We start from the raw sequence: 19,051 nt of genomic DNA, 5'->3' as shown, positions 1-19,051 counted from the left end.
TTATTAATGTTTACTATTGATTAGTCATGGGTATCGCTAGTGGTTTTTTGGTCCCTTGTGCAAAGCTGATGTGATCTCATTCAGAGACCCTAGATATGAATAGAAATAGTCATATAAAGCATTAGTGATGGCTTTTACAAGTGACTAGTTATTATGAGGAGCGCAGTCTCCGAGCATCCACCATGAGGTCCTGCCATGCACCATTCTTAGACAGAGTGCAAGAAGGAGAGGGGGAAGGGGGAGCTCTGCTCTTTCTCACAATCAGAGTGAGGATGCTGAGCTGAGGCGTGGCAGCACAAAACCCAGGAGTCAAGTAACAAGGTGAAATGCTGGGGTTTCAACCCCAAGCCCCAAATTAAGGTTGACATATGGGTGATTCCCACAGCCCTTCACAAAGGGGGGGTGAGTTTGCCTTTAGGCTTCCCTCCAGGGTGCGGCCGGCCTGGCAGGGAGAGCCATTGGGTAAATGAGCCCCAGGTGTCCCACATTAAGTAAGCCAAGGTCAGGTGTCCCACTTAGGGGTAAAAGCTGGGACCACTTGCAGGAAGGGGCAGTGTCTGTCTGTGGGGTGGATGCACTGTGCAGAGTTTCCAGTTGGGGAAGGACCTCCCGCCTCCCTGGAACTGGGCTCCAGTCAGCTCTGGCTTTTGTAAATGTGGGCTGTGTAGAGATTCAGTGTGTGGCTTCCTTGGTCTTATGTATTTGGCTTGTTGACTCGGTTGTCTCCTGTCCCTTCTATGAGAGGCTGCATTTCACTGTTTATTCCACCCATTGTTGGTCGTGTGGTGTCATTGTTGTGGTCATTGGGATTGATGTCGATTGTGTATAATCTGATTGACTTGTTTGTACCCCCAGCACTCACCCATGTACTGACCCTTCTGTGTCAAATACGATTTGGTTATTGGTTCATCTTTATGCTGGCTGTGTCCTTTATGCTAGGCCTGATAACTGGCAAAACACAAGGACAAAGCTGAGCTCAGTGCTTATTCTTGCTAGCTGTGGACAAGGGTAAAGCTGCCCTCACCCTGGTGGCACGTGGAGCAAGTAAGAATATGTTGTGTGCCTCATGCAAAGAGACAGAGGCACACAGGTCTACCAGGTGCACTGGTGGTTTGTGTTCCTAAATTTTAGTGGCTTTCAAAAAAAACCCAACCCCCTTAATTTTTGGACGGCAGGTCTGAAGCAGTCTTTGCACCGTACATCCACAACTGGTCCCTGACTTCAGAATTTCTTGTGAGAAGGGGTTTATAGTGTGCCCAAGAAGAGAGCGTACTCAAATCACAAAGAGGAGAGCTACACCATGAAGTCGCTTAGTGAGGGTTTCACAAAGTGGCTCTGGCTTGAAGCAAGTTCACTATATATTCTCCTCCTTCAGACAACTTCAATATTTTTATGGTGATTCCTGAAGGATGGAGTTTGGACACCATCTCTGGTTTCAGTAAGTCAGAAGCTTAGCGCAGATTCTGGGGACACACTGACAGACTGATCCGCTTCTCTGGCCAGATACAATTTAATGCCTATGTTGCAGAGAAATGGGCTTTATGTGATGGCTCTATCTGTTCCCAGTTTAGAAACCTGCAGACCCACTTGCCAGTTCAAATCTGATTTGCCCAGAGAATTGAGTCCTGAGAAATACGATGTTCCAAAAGAAATCTGAAAGTGGGCAGCTGTCTTCTTCAGTTTTCTTGCTCCCAAACATGATCTGCCTATTCTTGTCTCTCCCCCTTCAGGGTAAAGAACAGTGGTCTCTCTGGGGAGGGTTTCACCAGAGGACTCACAAAGACAGGCAGTTTTCTAGAAGGAACAGCATTTTGGGAAAAGTTTGTGTTTGCAGGCTGCAAGCACCGCATGTAAAAATACCGTAGCATGTACCGTGGTGCTCGCCACTTGCAATCTCGTGCATAGCAGCACAAATATTTGCAGTATCTTTTATGCACCTGTGGCCACAATTCTTTTGAATAAGAGCAGAAGTTTAGATGGGAAGTGAAAATAGCCTGTGTTTTAAAGAAACTGTGCTGCCATTTTTGTTTTGCTGTGTTAAAACTCTGGGCCATTCAGCCTCACAAACTTTTTCTTCTTTATAAGAATGTTGTGTATAATAACTGACTGCACAGCATGGAGAGATGAATAAATAACCCTTGATGGCCTCTGCTGGTCTAAATCCAGCTGCCATTTCTGGTCACTTACAAACATGAACTACTCCTAAATTTCCATCCCATGACACAAGTTGCCTTAATGCCAAGCTGGAGACAAAAATAGCTCTGGATGACGCTAAGTTTTTAGGTACTCGGCATCTCACCAGAAAACTGAACCATGGTATTGCTGAATTGCGCTCACACAGGAGGAATCCCAGTGCTAATGCAGACAAGGCATTCAGCAAATGGAGAAGGCCTCTTTACAAATTCAGGAAAAATTAGTCTGAGTTCAGAGTTGCATGCCCCTGAGCTAAAAAGCTCAGTTTCAGAGGTGCCCAAGATGTTCTCCCTAAGTGGTCCCCAGGATGTGCCAGCAGGCTGGTTAGGCACGTGGCTGCAGAGATCTGCTGTTCCAGCGTCCTTCAGACAGACTCCAGCCATGAGCCTCACTATTCAGACCCACCATGTGCTGATCTGTGCTGCTATAGAAAGAGGCAACAACATGACAGTTTTAAGCAGTGGTGGTGTTTTCTGCTGATTTACAGGTAAAGCAGGCAATTTATGGGTTGACGTTAATTTTGGAGTTACAAACTCAGTATTATTCTAGCAATACATGGGGGGAGACCATAGCAACAATACAGTAAAACTGGAGGTTTTCAAAACTTAGTTTATTCTTATCTAGGGCTCCAACCATCAACTGTGATCTAATCATAAATGCATTGTTATTACATGGAGTCACTGCAGGGCAAAGCTGAAGCTGTTTTGATTTCCATACTTCAACATATTTGGATCTCTTTTTTTAATATTTAATGCTGAACTTCCTCATGAGTTTGGGGTGTTTGTTTTGGGGATCTTTACCAAATCCTTGGAATGCTGAACTCTGATGTTGCTAACATAAAATGCAGGTTTCCATTTGTGATCTTTATAGCTGAGCCTTTTTCCAGAGACATGAGGGGAAGGGAAGGATTTCACTCTGGAAAGCTTGGCATCAGTTTACTTCTGCAGAGAGGTGGGCATAGTTAGAAGGAAGATACCGAACTGGGATTCTGGAAAATATCACGATTTGGGTAAAGGTACAGTTGGAAGACACATGCCCCAGACTAGTTTGTGTTCCACTCCGCTTAACAATGACTAATGACATGTCTGTAAATACCTGAAGGGGATAAATGCTCAAGAACTTCTGCCAAGGAGTGCTGTTCAGGTATAGATTTTTCCCTACCAGGCTGGGAGTTTCAGTGCTTGGGTTGTTTTACTCCCCATAGGAATATACTATATTGAACAGTGTGTAGAGCCTTTTTCCTACCCTCAGCCTCCCAGTGCTTTCAAGCCCCTCATCCTCTGCAGGATGAGTTTCACCAGAAGTTTTGTGCCTGGGATGCTTCCCGAGTTATCCCACAGACGGAAGTATGCCCTGGAGGTTGCAGACTAATCCCACATGACACTACTGCACACCATTTCCTGCTCTTCCAGAGAGTTGTCCTTCCTTTCATCGGAACATCAGAATGGTTTTTCTTTCCCTCTTGTATAAGCAAAAGCAGGAAACTAGAGGAAAATGTGAAAATGGAAAAAAATTAAGAAAAAACAAAACATGGAAAGTGTAAGAATGTGGCCTGCAAATCTATTGCTGCCTTTCTATCATTCTAACACATCAAGGCCTCCTTGAGTCCCTGTTGGAAACTGCTGCACATGAAATGTTCCCCTTTTGCTTTCTTCTCTACCTAGAGGTATATCAGACACTCTTCTGTTGCGATATGGCCAGAATGGGGTCATGGTCTCCTCTTTGTCAGCTAGATGGGTCCCTGCACACTGCCTGGACACATGCTGCCATCCTGGGTACCTGTACAGCCCCTAACCCACTGGGAGAGGGGCTGGGATCCTTTGATGCAATCTACCTGAAAATGCTCCTCCAGGCAGATAAGTCTTCCAGGCGATGGAGAGATCCCACCAAGATGCTGAGTTTTATCCGTAATGTTCAACAAGCATTAGGGAGCAAGGGACGGGACATGAGCTCAGTGGAGGTGATGGAGGGGCCTGGCCCACAGCGATTTGGGCAGAGCTTCAGTGTGTCAGGCCTCGGGCAGAAGCCTAAAGGGTTCTGAAGCAGACAAGGGGATGTGCTTGTCCACCTGAGGCAGCTCTGACCACTCTCAGGCTTTCTGCAGGGGCCAGGGCTTGATAGATCAGTCTTACCTCTTGCCCACCAACCTCTTCACCCTTCCAAAACAGCTTGTTTTGATGCCTGTTTCCGAAAGTAGCAACCATGCGTCCAGGTTTAGGCTTTAGTGTGGGAACAGGGGACCTTCCTCTATGAAACAGCCCCCTCCCGTGCTGATTCCCAGCGTCAGCAATTGCCATGTCCGTACACAGGAACAAAGAAGCAAAACCAGGGTGACATCTACTTTCCCAGCATCTAATTCTCATCTCATTGTTTTCGCTGCGGTTTGGCAAGCATGATATTAGAGACACACCATGTTATCTTTTTGGCTTACAGAAAGACTCCAAGCAGAGATCTTGTGCTTCTGCCCTAGATGTGGCAATAAGCATTTGGATTTGCTGCTAGCATCTTGAGACTGCCAACACGTACGCAGTAAAAGTCAAGCCTTCCTGTGGCCACAGACCACAACATGCTAGTGATCTGCTGTATTACCCTGTTCTTTAGTGAGTCATTGTCAATGCTGAGAAATACACTCCGCTGAGTAAGTTGCTAACAGTAACACTGGACGTGAGAGACAAGTGTTTGTTTTATTTGGGTGCAACTTACTCCATATGGTCCTTTACAGCATGTTAAATGTTAAGTCACTTTGGCCTGCCAACTATTATTTCAAGATGACCTCCAGGATTTAGCCAGCTTTTTAGAGCATAACTATTTGAAGTAAGACCTTGAAGGCATCTCCTGTCCAGGACAAATGCCCCGTTCAGGAGCAAGACAGATGTTCTGTATTGCCCTATCTTTAGATGGATAAGTAGGTCTCCATTTTTGTTGATTTTCCAGAATAGTGATGATTACTGCTTCTCCGCTGCCCTGCTGTGACACCTTTCGGATGTAAGCCATGTGTTATACCAATGTTCTGGCACAGGGCGGAAGCCATAACCTGACCAAGGAACTAACAGAGGTTTAACTTCTAGCATTTACCTCCCATGTTTTTCCAAGTTGCTGATGAGCCAAATCTTTGTGGAAACCTAGCAGGTGTTCCAAATCTTCTTGGTGATGTTAATTCATGGGCATAATAATGCAAAAAGAGAGATACGCAGCTGTGAAAAGTGTCCTCGTTTCACTTTCTGTCTACATTATTCAAAAGTTTAGCACAATGGGCTCCAGCACCACCGTGGATCCTTGTGTGATGTCTGGCACTTTGTGTTCCTGCCATGTTCTGTACTGGGCCTAGTGCACAGCACAGCTTGGGAAAAAAAAAAAAAAAAAAAAAAAAGCAGCAAGCATTAAAAAGTTTCTCTTGTTTTGGAACACTTTTTGCCACTGGTAGAAAATAGATGCTCCAAGGAGCATCTTTCTTGATAACTGAGAGATTTGCCTTTTCGCTTGATCTGAAGTGAATTTCTGAGAACAAGAGTAACCAGTACTTACAGCATTTTAGAGCCTTGCTGATAACCTCATTCTTCCCCTGAAGTGTGACATATCTCCAGCTTAACCCAGACAAAAGACTTAATCTTGAAGGCTCTCTGCTGTGAGTGTGTATGAGGATCTCTATGATCCCGTGGAGGAGAAGAGTGTGTACAGAGCATGCATGTTTTATTATTGGAGAAAACTTTGTACTGCCTGCCACTGAAAATCTGCTTAGTGGGCAATGATTTGTCTGTTCAGCTACAAATCGTTGGGTAAGATTCAGGACAAATCATGAGTCTTTTAGAAAAAAAAGAGTTGGTCCCTTTCTCGACACTTGAGAATCTCCATTATAAATGGCTAAAGACCCACCTGAGAATCCATAATTCAGTGACAGTCCTTGCATTTTAGAGGCTGGGGCAAGCCTGTCCAGGCATGCACCTTGTTTCATGTATGCCTGGAAAGTGCCTTAATTTTTTTAAAATGCCTGAAGATGTACCTCCATGATAAGGCACTAGAAAACTTTTGGCCCTTGACCCTTCATTTCAATGTTCTTACCTTAAAAATAACCAGGCAGACTAATTTTAAGCATGCTTTGACACAGACTAGAGGAATGCTACAAAACAGGAGTTTGTAAGCGTTACAAGCTGTGCCACTACTCATGTTTTCTAGACATTTTCTGTCCCTGTTGATAAAAACATACCTCATTTTAACATTCTTCTCTTTGAAACAGACAGTCTGATTATCTTGATCGTGCCTTGATGTATGCAGCCTACAGAAAATTACAGAACAAGTTTGAGGACTCTAACCTTAATAAAGCTGATGCTTTGCCAGCACAAACTCCCTGCCTTCATCCTGAATTGTAACTTCATTTCTTGTTTCTGGAGTGGATTTTTTTTGACACTGTCCTTTCTTTTGTGGCTGTGACTTGTGCAGAGATTTCACTTTAGCTAGTTCTTTCCCCCTGAAAAACATCTGCAGGAAGGCACTGTGGTGAGTCGGGCTCTTTGAAGAGCTGGGGGTGTGCTGAACGTGGCAGATGTGCGTGGCCTGATTGACTTCAGGTGAGCTACACGCATGTGTAGCTCATTTGTTGTGTGGTTCCCTGTACTAGTATCAGCTATTGAACTCCTATGTTGCCAATGTCTACACTTAAGAGCCTCTGTAGAGTCAGTCGGGAGAAATTGCAACTTGAAAGATGGAGTCAGGCTGTCAGGGAAGGGAAGGGCGATGTGCTTAGGTAATAGCCTTCAGGGATTTCCTCATGAGCCGCAGGGAAACAGCTCTCATGAATCCCAAAGCACTCCAGGTCCCTCCTGGCCACAAAGTCAAGCTGAACACAACAAGAGGGGAAACAGGGGGTTTATTGTCCTGCTGCAAACTAATTAAGCACAGGACTGACCAACAGTCCCCAATCGGTCCTGAGTATGCCACTTGCTTTACCTTATTTTCTGGTTTTGCCCCTTTTATTCTTCCCAGGCTCTGCTTCTTTACCAAGTCTCTCTCCTCCCAGACCACCTGTATTTACTTTTCCCTCACTGGCCCCAGGTTTCCTGACTTCATACACTTATTTTGTGCTCATGATATGGTTGCCTTGGTAATTTCTACCTCAGTCAGCAGTGAAGCTTGTACCCCGCTTTTGTTATATGCAATGTTTCTCTTTTCTACCGTTTTCCATGCTGCTGTCTACTTAGTGTAGCTACTGGTCAGGGGTGATCAGCTGCATATACATCACTCCTCTTCTTACCATCTGCAGGTTCTGGTAGCTTCTCATACCCTGACTTCATGTTATATCTTACATAGCCATAAGTCAGGGTTAACCAAAGACATTGTTTTGTCTTTGCTACGTGGAGCTCCCATGTGTGCTCTTGTGCTACCCTCTCGTTAGTGTGGCAGTTGGGTCAGGGAAGGCCATTTGTCTGCATGCCTCAGCTTGCAGTTCACAGTCAGACAGGTCCCAGCAAGGCAAGTGAAAGGAACCACCATGGCAGGACGGATGTTTCCAACACAAGCTTTCCTGTGCTGCCAGCTCCTGAGAGCATTTGGGTAAGCTTCAAGGTTCCTATGGCTGAGCATGAAAAATTAATGGAAGAGGTTGCTAAGTGAGTTGAATGGCTATGAGCCTGAAATAAACCTTGACAGGACAAAACCCAGGTAGGATATATCATGGACTTCTGAGCAGCAACAAGCTCTCTTCCCCATCGTCCCACTGGCTAAATGGCTCATCCACCCAAGAAACTGGCCGCCAGCCTGGAGCCAAGGTCAGTCTGCGCCCAGGTTGCATGAGCTTGGATAGCATATTGCCACTTAGATCTGCTCTCCCAGAGTGGCCTAATTTCTAGTGCTCTGACTGTTTTCCTACACCAAATCTTTGTTCAAAGCCTAAAGGCAGGTTTTTCCTTTCAACCTACTAACCACAGTGGCGGTTTTCTTTTTATGGCGTGCTGAATGTCTCCCGATTGTTCATCTTTCATATACGTCTTCCTGATGCAATGATGTTGAGAGCTAGGTCACCTATACCTGATCTGAACTGAACAGAGGTTTGCTCACCCTGGTCTTAAAGCTTTCTGTGACACAGACTTCTCCCTCTCTGCAGACAATCCAGCTGCCTACACCATTTCTCTCATGGCTGCGGAAAGCTTTTCCTCCTGTCAAATTTCAGTGTCCCTGCCTAAAGTTTAATGCCCTGACTTTTTATCTTATCGACAGTAGGAGTGGGAAACTTCTTTCAGATTTGCGAGGATATATGTCGTCTTGGCAGTCTGCATTCCTTCAGTGTGTCCTCTTGACTCACTTCTAGACTCCCGCTTCTCTTATCTCCTCCCACTGGCAGCTCTGAAGCTGTTGCCTGCCTTCCTGATGCCACTGCTCATATAAATACAGCCTCTGGAGGCTACTGATGGCATATAAAACACTGCTAAGAGCCCTGGCACAAATACCAAAATACCACACTGGTGTTTTAAGGTTCAGGGGCCAGAAACTTTCTTAGTGACTGAGGTGCACATAGAAAAGAGCTGAATGAAAGAGGAAAACCTGTATTCGCATCAGCCCCGCGAAGACACTGTCTCACCCACCAAAGAGATGGGAGCACTCGCAGAAGAGCAGGAGTTCATCTGAGTAAGTAGAACCGCGGAGGGAAGAAGTCAGATCTTGCACAATCTGCGTTAGGCAACATCAGCATGCACGCACACACACACATCCATGTCCTTTCTGCACATACAGGGATACAGCCTCAGAACCTAAGCAGTTTTGCCAGAAGCTGGGAACAGCTTCCCATCAGAGCAGAATATTTTTATAAGAGACTTGGGAATTTCTAAACACGAAGCAGGTGTAAAGGACCATCTTAAAGTACTCTAAAGCATCATCACAATCCAGAAAGTCATGAAAAAGCCATTCAGCTCAGAGCAGCTTTTGAACAGGCAGTGTTTGAAATTCCAGGGGGAGAACAGACTGGCATGTGATAGCATGGGGTATTTGAAAGGAGAATCTGGTCTCACGAACGGTGCAGTTTCATTTCTCCAAAATCTCCAGCAAAAACCCAAACTCATAACCATTAAGTAATCTGGAAGTTAAATCTGGTTTTCTTATGTTTCTCTCTTTCGGGGATAAATTCTCTTTACATGCAGGGCTTCAATTACAATGTCTAGGACATGCGGCATTGGTGACTGCCTCACCACTGCTTGAGCATGCAGCACAGAGAAGACAAGCATTTTTGGTCTATACATGTTCAGAGGTGCAAAGAGAGCAACTGTGCCAAAATAGCAAGATCTGCGTGTGCACCAGTGGGAGTCCCTGCCCACTGCACTTGCGTCTAAGCTGTGAAGGGACCTGGGATAAGAACCGTGTTGCTGCCTCAGCTGTTTCAGTCAGCCAGGAGCAAGGGCACATGCCTCTACTCCAAGGTGCCTTGGCGAAGGTTGAGGAGCACAGAAATTCCCCGAAGTTCCCAGACACTCCTTGGCTCCACTCTATCACTGGGACTCAGGTGCTAATTTCTGGCAGAGCTGGTCAGTGCTGGAGAGACGTCTAGCAAGGCAAGGCCACTTGGAGATGAAATGACGCGGAGCTGAGGCAGAGGTTGGTAAAGTCAAAGCAGCAAGAAGGCAAGGAAGGTTTCTGACCACCTACAAGGATAACACAGATTAGAGCCCATTATAGCAAAGACAACTTTCCCTTTAAGAGGAGTCATTTCACATCCTCTTGCCTAATGGGCTTGGGTTTTTCAAGGTGTCCCAGCAGCTTTCTTGACCTGGACTGTATAAGTAAAATACAAATAAGGTGCTTTGTGCCGCTGAGGTCAGTCGCTTCTCCCTTTTAATAAAAAAGTCTGTTTTCCCTGGAATACCAAACCTCGCTCAGGGCTGGCAAACAGAGGGTACAGAGGAGGCCAAATTACCTTCACAGCCAGGGGCTGCCGCTGGAGTCATGCACTACATCCGATCCATCCTGTGTCTCCCACGGATAGCAACGGGAGCCCTGCACACAGATCAAATGGGGGATATGGCCTCATGTGGACACCAGAGCAGCTGAGGCAGCATCACAGCCCTCAGTTTGAAGGACACCGCTCCCAAATCTTGTCACATTACCACAGTATTTGCACTTTTTTCTTAAAAGTCCCAGCTCCTGGAATCATGTGAGGACATCTCACTACTTCATCTCTCAATTTTTTAACTTACTTCTGGTTACCAAGTACATTGGAAAATATCAAATCTCTAGGTTTCAAAAGCAAAAGAAAATCCGGAGAACACAGCATTTGTTGATTTTTCAATTCTGGATTTCGGTGGATTTTTTTTTTTAGCCACATTTTTTCCAGGCCAAGGCAGCCTTGGGATGCTGATGAAAAGAGATGAAACGTCAAGTGGAGAGAGCTAGTGCCTGCTCAGCTGTAGTGTTGCCCTGGGGCTGGCACGCTGCAACTCGATGGCCCCTTGCAGGACACTCATTTTGAGGCAACGGAGTCCCTAGGCTATTGCTTTCAGTGGAAAATGCATTTCAGTGGACCTTGCATCTGCATTTTTAGTTCCTGTATTCTGCAGTTTTGTAAAAGCAAAACAAAGCTTTGTTTTTTTGGTGGGAAGAGATGTTAAGGGACAGGCAGTTCAGCAGGGAACATCTGGTCCTTCATTTTCCAGTCACAGTCTAGGAACTGGTTTCTGCCTGTGAAATGGAAATGGGAATGAGATGCTAGTATTAGCATGCACTGCTGTTGAGAAAAATGACAGCTGTCAGAGGCTTCTGAGTTTCTATTCCTTTGAGAAGAGTGAGGAGACAGTTTGCACCTTGTACATCTCTTACATTAAGCCCAGTCACTGAAGTCATTCTGCACATATATTGAACTTTTCCTGTATATCCCTGATGACCAGAAAGCAGTTTTTTCAAAAGGAAAAGTGAGATGCTGAAGCAGAATTTGAAGAGAAGAGTGTGTGGCTTGTTTTGTAGACTAGCTGTTTGCAACATACATGCAGCTCTCCCCATTTCCAAGCTCCCTAAACTGATGTCCAGCCCCTAAAACTAGTTCTGCTTTCAACCCCCACATAGCAGGGGATTTCCAGTGCAAATACTCCTTTGTGTCCACCACACACAAGCAGCGCTCTGCAAAATTTGGCCAGTCAATGCTGCTTCCAGGAAAACTCTCTCCCAATAGGTTAAATGCTATGCTCACCAGTTAGTGCTCTGGATTTGTTGTTTAAACCTACCTAAAACACAGCCTAGAGCAAGTACTTGGGGAAAAGCTTGAAAGAAGCACAAGCATGGTTTCTCCATTTAGCTTTGCAGGCTCCCAAAGCATTGCAGCGAGAGCAAACCATACGCTGCCAGTTTTTCACAGGCGTGCCAAAACATCCCATTGAGCACTGCCTTCTCGCTGGGGTATTGTCTTTACTCTCAGTTTTCCAGGGGTAGCAGACACCTCCTGCATCCAAGACCTCTGGCTGGCCAATAGACAGCTGTTGTGCTCAGAACTCCCTGGGATCATCAGGGTTCAGACTGTACATGCTACCTGAAAACAGCTAGGGAGGCACTGCCTGGAGAGCTCAAAAAGAAGTGTAGGATGTCCAGCACACAGGATTGCCCTTCCTATTCACTGCCGTGTCCCGCTCCATCCACCACATCTTTAATTGCCTGAGCTATCCTCCTAACAGCAACGGCAGGTTTGAAGGTGACAGTGAAAGCAAATGCTCAAATTGCTGGAAATGATGTTTCTGAGCATCTTTTTTAGAAACACCACTCTCGGGGATCTCCAGGTCTCTTCCAAGAACATGCAGAGGAGAGCCAGAGAAGGTTCAGTGGGCACACGCTCACATCTGCTGCAGCGAAGAGGAAAGGCAGATGGATGGCAAGCCAGAGGTGATATCCCATCTGCTCGTGCAGGATCTCTCCGGCATCTCCGGAGGGACTCAAGGAAAACTATGACCAGAGATAACTAACCAGTGAGGACTCCTTGGTTATCCTCCAGCATTTTCTGAACCTACAAAAGCTGGAGCAGAGATCAAAGCATCCCACTGAGGAGGTGTTCCAGACAGGGCCAAGAAAGGGTGGCAGGACAGCTGCCTAGAGGTGAGCGTGCTGTGAGCTGAGCTGAAGTCTGAACTTCCCCTGAGCACTTGTCTTTTTTACGGGGAATATAAGGAAGGAATTTTTCAAGCAAGAGATGCCTGAGGGTTTGTGTCCCCCTCCTCTAAAATGTGCAGGAGATCAGATATCTTTCTTCACAAGGCATTGAGCAGAGAATTAGCCTGCACCATTCTGTCCTGTGCTCGAGTCTCCACAGCCCACTAACACCATTCTTTGCAGGGAGGAATTGTCTATCTGCTCTGCCTATGTAGACAAGACCTGGAAACCTGCTTCAGCAACTGCAGAGGGATGCAGACTGCTGTCGGAGAGGGCTGTGTGTGTGCACGGATGAATGAATGAATGAATGAATGAACCATTCGTTAGGATTGGCATGAGAATCTCCATGATTTTGAGACTCCTGATGTGTGGTTGTAAGTGCATTTGCAATGGTAGGTGTACACTTGCATGACTGCAAAGAGAAACAGAGAAGGAAATGTAGCTGGAGCAAACACCTGCCTTTCCCAGCACAGCCCAGGCTGCGATCGCGATGAAGCATGGGCGTGCCCCCACTATGGCAAACTTGCTGTGCCAGCACATGAGCAGTCTTGTTGCCCGTTTGCCTGGAGCACCAGGAAGAACACAGGAGCATTTGCTCAGCTTGTCCAGCAGATTTCATAGCCCATGCAGAGCTCTGTGCTGTTACAGCTACCACTTCAGCCAGCTTGACTGAGAAAAAGCAGCGTGAGCCATAGCCGCTGCAGTGTGGAGCAGTCCTATAACACAGTATCTCCTCTCATTATTTGCGCTCACCGTCTCCCCTACTCCCTGACTTCCACTCCTTCTTTCAGAGCCCAACTCCACCTTTCTCTTGGAGCCTCTGAAAGATGAAAGTCTGAAAGGGGTGTGAAAGGGACCGGGGAGTGGGGGACATCTTCTCCCAGCCTTATATCCATCCTAACCAGTCACTCTTCAAGTAGATGAAAGCTGCTCTCAGGTGCAGGTGGGATAATGCTGCATCTCTGCTTCACCTTTCTGTTCCAGTGCCATTAAGGCTGGGTGATACAAAGGGTTCATTTGCATGGAGTAAGGAGCATCACCACAAACACGGACAAATTGGTTTTCTTCAGCTCCCCTCAAATGTCACAAAAATCCCTCAGATGAAGGGACCTTTCTGAGGCTCTCAGCAGGAGGCACTGGGAGACAGGAACATGTCTCTCACGCAAGCTGCAGAGAGAGGTGGGTTGGGAGGAAGCGGGGACATGCCTGGCTCTCTAGAGAGCAGCTCACCAGTGGATCCCCATTAGTAGAGTCTTGGTGCTCCAGAGGAGCTGTGTACCTTATTGACAGAAAGAGCTGGGAAGTAGGTCAGCAACACAACTGAGGGAAACGGGGAGCTGTTGGGAGAACTTCGTGGCTGACAGCTAATCAAAATCTGAGTTCCACTGCTTACTGTTGCAATGATTAGATTTCAGTGTGCAGGGTGAAAAGCAGCAGCAGGGATTGTTGGCTGCAACCGTGCCAATTTTTTCTGCCCACGCTGTCTGTTTGCCACACCGGCTTGTGCAGCGCCTCGCGTCCTGCAGCCACTGCCAAACCAAACACCACGGATATACATCCAGTGCTCTGCTCAGGTCCTGGTCCAAGCACAGCACTGTGCACGCTCATTTTATACCCGCAGCCCTGCTGGGAGAATTGAGTCCCATCAAAGTACCACACATGGCCAGACGCAACCTTATCCTTCCTCCGAAAAGTTTTAAATCAAAGGAGGTGAGACAGAAAATCAGTTAGCTACTGGACACAAACCCATGTTTTTTTCTAAGCCAAATTCTCATTTGGAAATGCCTTTCATCCCATGTGTAGGCAACAAGATCTTAAAGTAAGACCAAAACTAAATAATACCAAAACCAGCTGCAACGCTACTAAGTAGTTGGCTTATTGGTTGGTCAGCTCATCATGAACTGCTTCCCAAACTAGTTTGGTGACATTGTCCATGTCTTACACCTCCTCTTGAACAAGAAACCTAGTTTTCCATCTCTGCTGGAGGACATGGCGATGCAAAAATCTTAAAAAAAAAAAGGTAAAAAGAAGGAGTAGCACAAATGAAATTTCTGTCTTGCTAGTGGTGACAGAAAATACAGCCAACAAGATAGGAGGGAGAAGGTGTGAGAGGGTGCAAGATCTAGAACAATGGCTCTGCTTCTCCACGGTTCTTGTTGCACCCGATGATCTGGGCATAGAGGGCTACTGAAGGTTGTCGGGTACTTGCAACTACCAGCATGTGAGTTATTAGCTTTGGTCCTATTTTAAGTTCCTAAAGCCACAGAGTTCTGCCCGGAGGGTGGGACAACGGGTTCATCTGCTCCTTGACGGAGCCAGCGCAGGGTGGCAGAGTCATCCAGAGTCATCCAGGCACGGTGAAAGGGAAATTGCCCACAGGAAGGACACTTGGGCCAGCCTGAGGCGCAGCAAGACCTTCTGTGGCAGGCCACTGGCTTCCTGCAGGACCTCCCCAACCCCAGCGACTGTCCCGTGGGGCCAGGAGGCTCTGTGGGTTCAGGTGCTGACCTGGGCATAGCCAGGTGTGGGGGCAGTTTCCAGGAGGGCCCTAGATGACCATATGCCCTTTGCCTGTCACCCCATGGCCCCCGCAGTCTTCTGCAAACCCCACAATATCGGTGACGTGTGAGGGGAGTGAACCTCACCCCAGGGCCCCGTGGGATGCACCTGGCCTCCCGCCTCCCCACAGCAGCCATGGGTGACACTGCGGAGCACGGTGACAGACACAGCAAGGCGCTCCTTGCACCCTCCCGCTTGCTCTCTCCCCCCTGCAGGGTGCAAACGGGGTCGCGCTTGCCCTGGGAGGCTGCAGGGCGGCCGGTGGGGGATGCGACGAGGCCACGGAGGGCGGGACTGGCAGCTCCACCCAGCAGGGCAGGGCGGGCAGGGATGGGGGGCTGCCTCGACGGGGCAGGCAGGGCTGGGGGCAGGCAAAGCGTGGACGAGGACTGTCCCGGGCAAGGCAGGGCAGGGCTGGGGGCTGCCTTGGGCAGGGCGGGCAGGGCTGCTGGGGGTGGGTCCGCAACCAGCCCTGCCTTTCAAAGTCCCTGAGCTCCGAGGAGGAAATCGGGGAATATTTCCAGCAGCAGCAGCAGCAGCAGCAGCAGCAGCAGGAGATCTGAAGCTGCCACCGCCGAAGAAGGGACGGCGGGTTTCTCCCTGGCCGCGCCGCGCCGCGGAGGGATGCAGAGAGCGGGGAGGCTGCCAGCGGGGCGGGCCAGCTGAGCGCATCCCCGGGCTGCTCGGTGAGTGTGTGTGTGCGCGCTCCCTCCATCCTTCCCTCCCTCCCTCCCTCCCTTCTCCCTCCCTCCCTCCCTCCCTCCCTCCCTCCCTCCCGCCCGCCCGCCCGCCGCCGCGCCGCAGCCGCGCACCGGCGCTCCGCCACCCGCCCCGCCGCGATGCCGAGCCGCTGCTGAGCCGGCCCCGGCGCCGCCGGCTCCTGCCCCACGCCAGGTAGGGCCGCGATCGACCGGTCCCCGACCCGGCCCCCACCCTGCCCAGCGAGGCGGGTCCCCCGCCCCCCGACACCGGCTTCTGCCCCGGGGGGACCCCAGTGCCGGGGGAAGGATGGGGGAAGGGGCCCGGAGCCGGTGGGGAGGCGGGAGTAGGATGCTCTCCCCCGCCCCGGGAACGCCTCTTGCAACCCAGCCGCGGCACCTTTAGGCAGGCGGTGGGGCTCGCCCCCCGCCCCCCGCCGGCTAATCGCGACATGTCGCGACGGGAGGCGCGGCTGCGGCGGGGGTCTGCCTCCCCCCCAGGCCAAGGGCCGGGCGTTGCCTGGCATGTGGGGCCGGAGGGCGGGGGGCTGGAGCAAACCGCCTCCCCCTGGGGGGCTTCCGCGCATCTTCCCCGGTGCGCGGCGGCGGGGGCGCGGTGCCTCCGCCCGGCGCGGGTGTCGGTGCCTCCAGGCAGGGCTGCTTTGCCTCCAGCCCCGGGGAGTTCTGCCTTGAAACCCCAGGTTTCCGGGGTGAGCGGTCGGAGGCACCTGCAGCCACGATGAAATTCCCATTTTCGTCTCGCTCAGCGTGTGTTGTTAAGGGCCGGCATTAAGCAGCGCTCATCGCGTAGGCTTTGTCTAGGTGGAAGCGTGGCTGGAGCTCTTCCGTCAGCTCGAGTTTAATTCTTTAATCGTAGCCTTGTTGCTTCCCTCCCTGCCAAGCCGTGCAAAGCAACCCCATATTCACCTCCGTCTCCAGGGTGAAAGCAAGCTACCAAAATGTTGTAGAAACGCAGCAAGCACTAGGGAGAACTCAAGTCTGAAGATGAAAGCTGTAGTAAAACCACAGGGTCACAGGCATGTGGGTGCGAGTGTGTGATTTCAGGGCTCCTCTTTGCTTGCGCATCACGGGAAGCTGTTCCTCCAGTCCAGACGTTGGAAATCCGCAAGTCAGGTGATGGAAACGGGGACTGAGAGAAGCTGGGGTTCTCCGTCCGCTCTCCCAACACCTGCCTAGGCATTCGTGTGCTTCTTCTCACCACCACAAAGAGAAGAAAGAGGTGCGCTTTTATTTAGAGAAGGGATGCTGGGACACTTGCATGTCGATGTGACGATGGCAGCTGGGGAAAAAGAGCTGTGCTGTATGGGTTCAGCTGTGGTGGTGGACATCACCAAAGAGAGGCATTTTTGTTCCCTTGCGTGCATCTGATAAATGTTTTTTTCTCTCCTTTGCCTTCCGACTGGTTCTTCAATAGCAGCTTTGCCCCTTTTCCGGTGGAGGCGTTTAGCCCAAACAGGGAAATCATCTAGCATTTCTAGAGCCATAACCTACCAGCCAAGCCATGAACCTCCACCACTGTCTCCCTAGGAAAGTTGATGAATTGACCGACTCCTTGTACCCCACCAGCTCTGTTTCTCTGGAGGCATAAACAACTCCTAAGCCAGTGCTGGGGAGCCGCAAAGATTCCTCTGTACCAGAGATTTGTTCAAGATATTTGGGGAGATTGGGTGTACTCTTTATGCCTAGCATCCCTGGATGCCAATACCAAGTAGCACAGTTTTAAGCTGATGAAACTTTGCTTGCTTCTTTCTTCCCCACTTCTACTAAGCTTTTTGTCATCTTTTGGCCGGGAATTGCTCCTGAGACTTAAATATTCCCTGTCCTCCAGCTGCCCAGGCTGCACCTAGTCTCCACAGCCATATTAGGCACAGCCATTCCTCCGCCTCTTTGGGCCCTTGGTAGTGTTGTGATCTGCTCAGGGCTTTCAGTGGTTGCAATTTTCCAGCATTGCATCTAGGACAGAATTTGGTTTTCTGCTGTGTTTTCAGGAGGATACAGTCCTGCTGCCTTAACCAGGGAAAAGCCACTGTTCCCCAGCATCCTAGTGCAACTCAGATCCTATAATAAAGCCCAGTGTCCCCCAAAGCATGAGCATCACTGGACAACCAGCCAACAGGTTTGTCGTAGACAACCCAAATGGTGTGTGATACTGGCTCTCCCTGCGACCGGTAGGGTGAACAAGCTGGAGCTCTGTTCAAGCTCAGGGTACCATGATCTGCATGTGCTCCCGGCTCATGGAAATTGGTGCTGCAGCTGTGCAGATTTTGGCTGCACCTGCGTCTGCTGCAGGGTGCTCAGGATGCTGTGCCATCGGGACTCTGGCATCTAATATGGTCTGAGCTCACTGACCGGTCTTTCCCTTGCCAAGGGCGTGAGTGGTATCTCTTCAAGCTACTTGCAGGAAGCTTGTAGGAACTTGGATTTCTTTGCTATCTCTATCCCTCTGGTGATTTTAGCTGAAATTGGGGGGGGGGGGGGGGGGGAGCGATGTGAACAGACAGACATGGAAACTGTATTTCATATGCCTGGCTTCCTAAGGGAACCTGGCTACAAATAGAAGTGAGATTTGCTGCTGCAAAGAGCTCCTGGGGAGACAGAGACGGTGGGGGACGCTGGGGAGGAGCAAGGGGTGGTTAACCTCACTTTTGAGATAGGCAACCGAGGCCCGGCACACACCTGGGCTTAGACTCCTTCCTGAGATCTGGTGGTCTGAAAATTGGGCATCTGCTCTGCACTAGCATTCAGCTTCCTCCAGAGTCAGCAGTGCAAGAGCTGTACCTCTGGACAGTGACTCTCTGGGTAGGTGCCACTACCCTTCCCCAGCCAGGGCTAGGCACCTAGCTGATGGATGGAGTGTGCCAGGGTGGGCCTCCAGCCTCAACTAACCTGCCCAGCTCCTGTCTACGACTGTGTCCAAATCCTCCCGGGTCCATGACCTGCGTTTGCCTCAGCCTTTCCCCACACACATTGCCAGGGACGTCTCCCACCTCTTTGTCCCTGGATGGGTGCAGGGTGCTGGGGCTGGAGATTTGTTTCTGCTCCCTTTGAAGCTTTCTGCTCCTTCCTCGCACACAGCCCAGGAGAGCATCCCGCTGCACAGGGGACCCCCACACAACTACAAAGCCAGCGTGAAAAGGGGCCTGGAGGCAAGAGCAGACACAGGCAGACAGAGGGAGAGCAACAAGCCTGCTAACTTCTCTCTCCTGGCCCCTGTGGGGCATCTCTGGGCAGATGATTGCTCCCCAGGCTACCTAGGAGCCTCAGACTTATTAGAAGTGTTTTATTCTCCCAATACTCACAGGAAGGGATCTTCCCATTTTACAGAGGGAGACACAGAGCACAGGAGGTGAAGGGCTGCCCTGAGAACACAGAGGGAGTCTGTCAGCAAGGCAGCCTCAAAGCCAGCTCGTGGAGACGTGGTAGCTAGCACTGTGCTCAAATCAGCAAGGTAGATCCACAGGCAGAGGAAG

At 49.5% G+C, this 19,051-nt stretch overlaps 1 protein-coding gene across 1 annotated transcript in view; it reads left to right on the top strand.

The window, feature by feature from the left end:
• The first annotated feature begins 15,356 nt into the window (after positions 1-15,356).
• The window catches only part of LOC141966346 (sodium/calcium exchanger 1-like), a 29,396-nt gene continuing 25,701 nt past the window's right edge, over positions 15,357-19,051 (top strand). Inside the window, 1 exon segment of the mRNA XM_074918954.1 lies at positions 15,357-15,548. The gene's annotated coding sequence lies outside the window, so the exon portion shown is untranslated.

The sequence above is a fragment of the Athene noctua genome, chromosome 1 (assembly GCF_965140245.1).
Source record: "Athene noctua chromosome 1, bAthNoc1.hap1.1, whole genome shotgun sequence".
In the NCBI taxonomy this organism is placed as follows: Eukaryota; Metazoa; Chordata; class Aves; order Strigiformes; family Strigidae; genus Athene; species Athene noctua.
The sequence above is the reverse complement of the archived record's forward strand: the minus strand, read 5'-3'. Positions and strand labels throughout refer to the sequence as shown.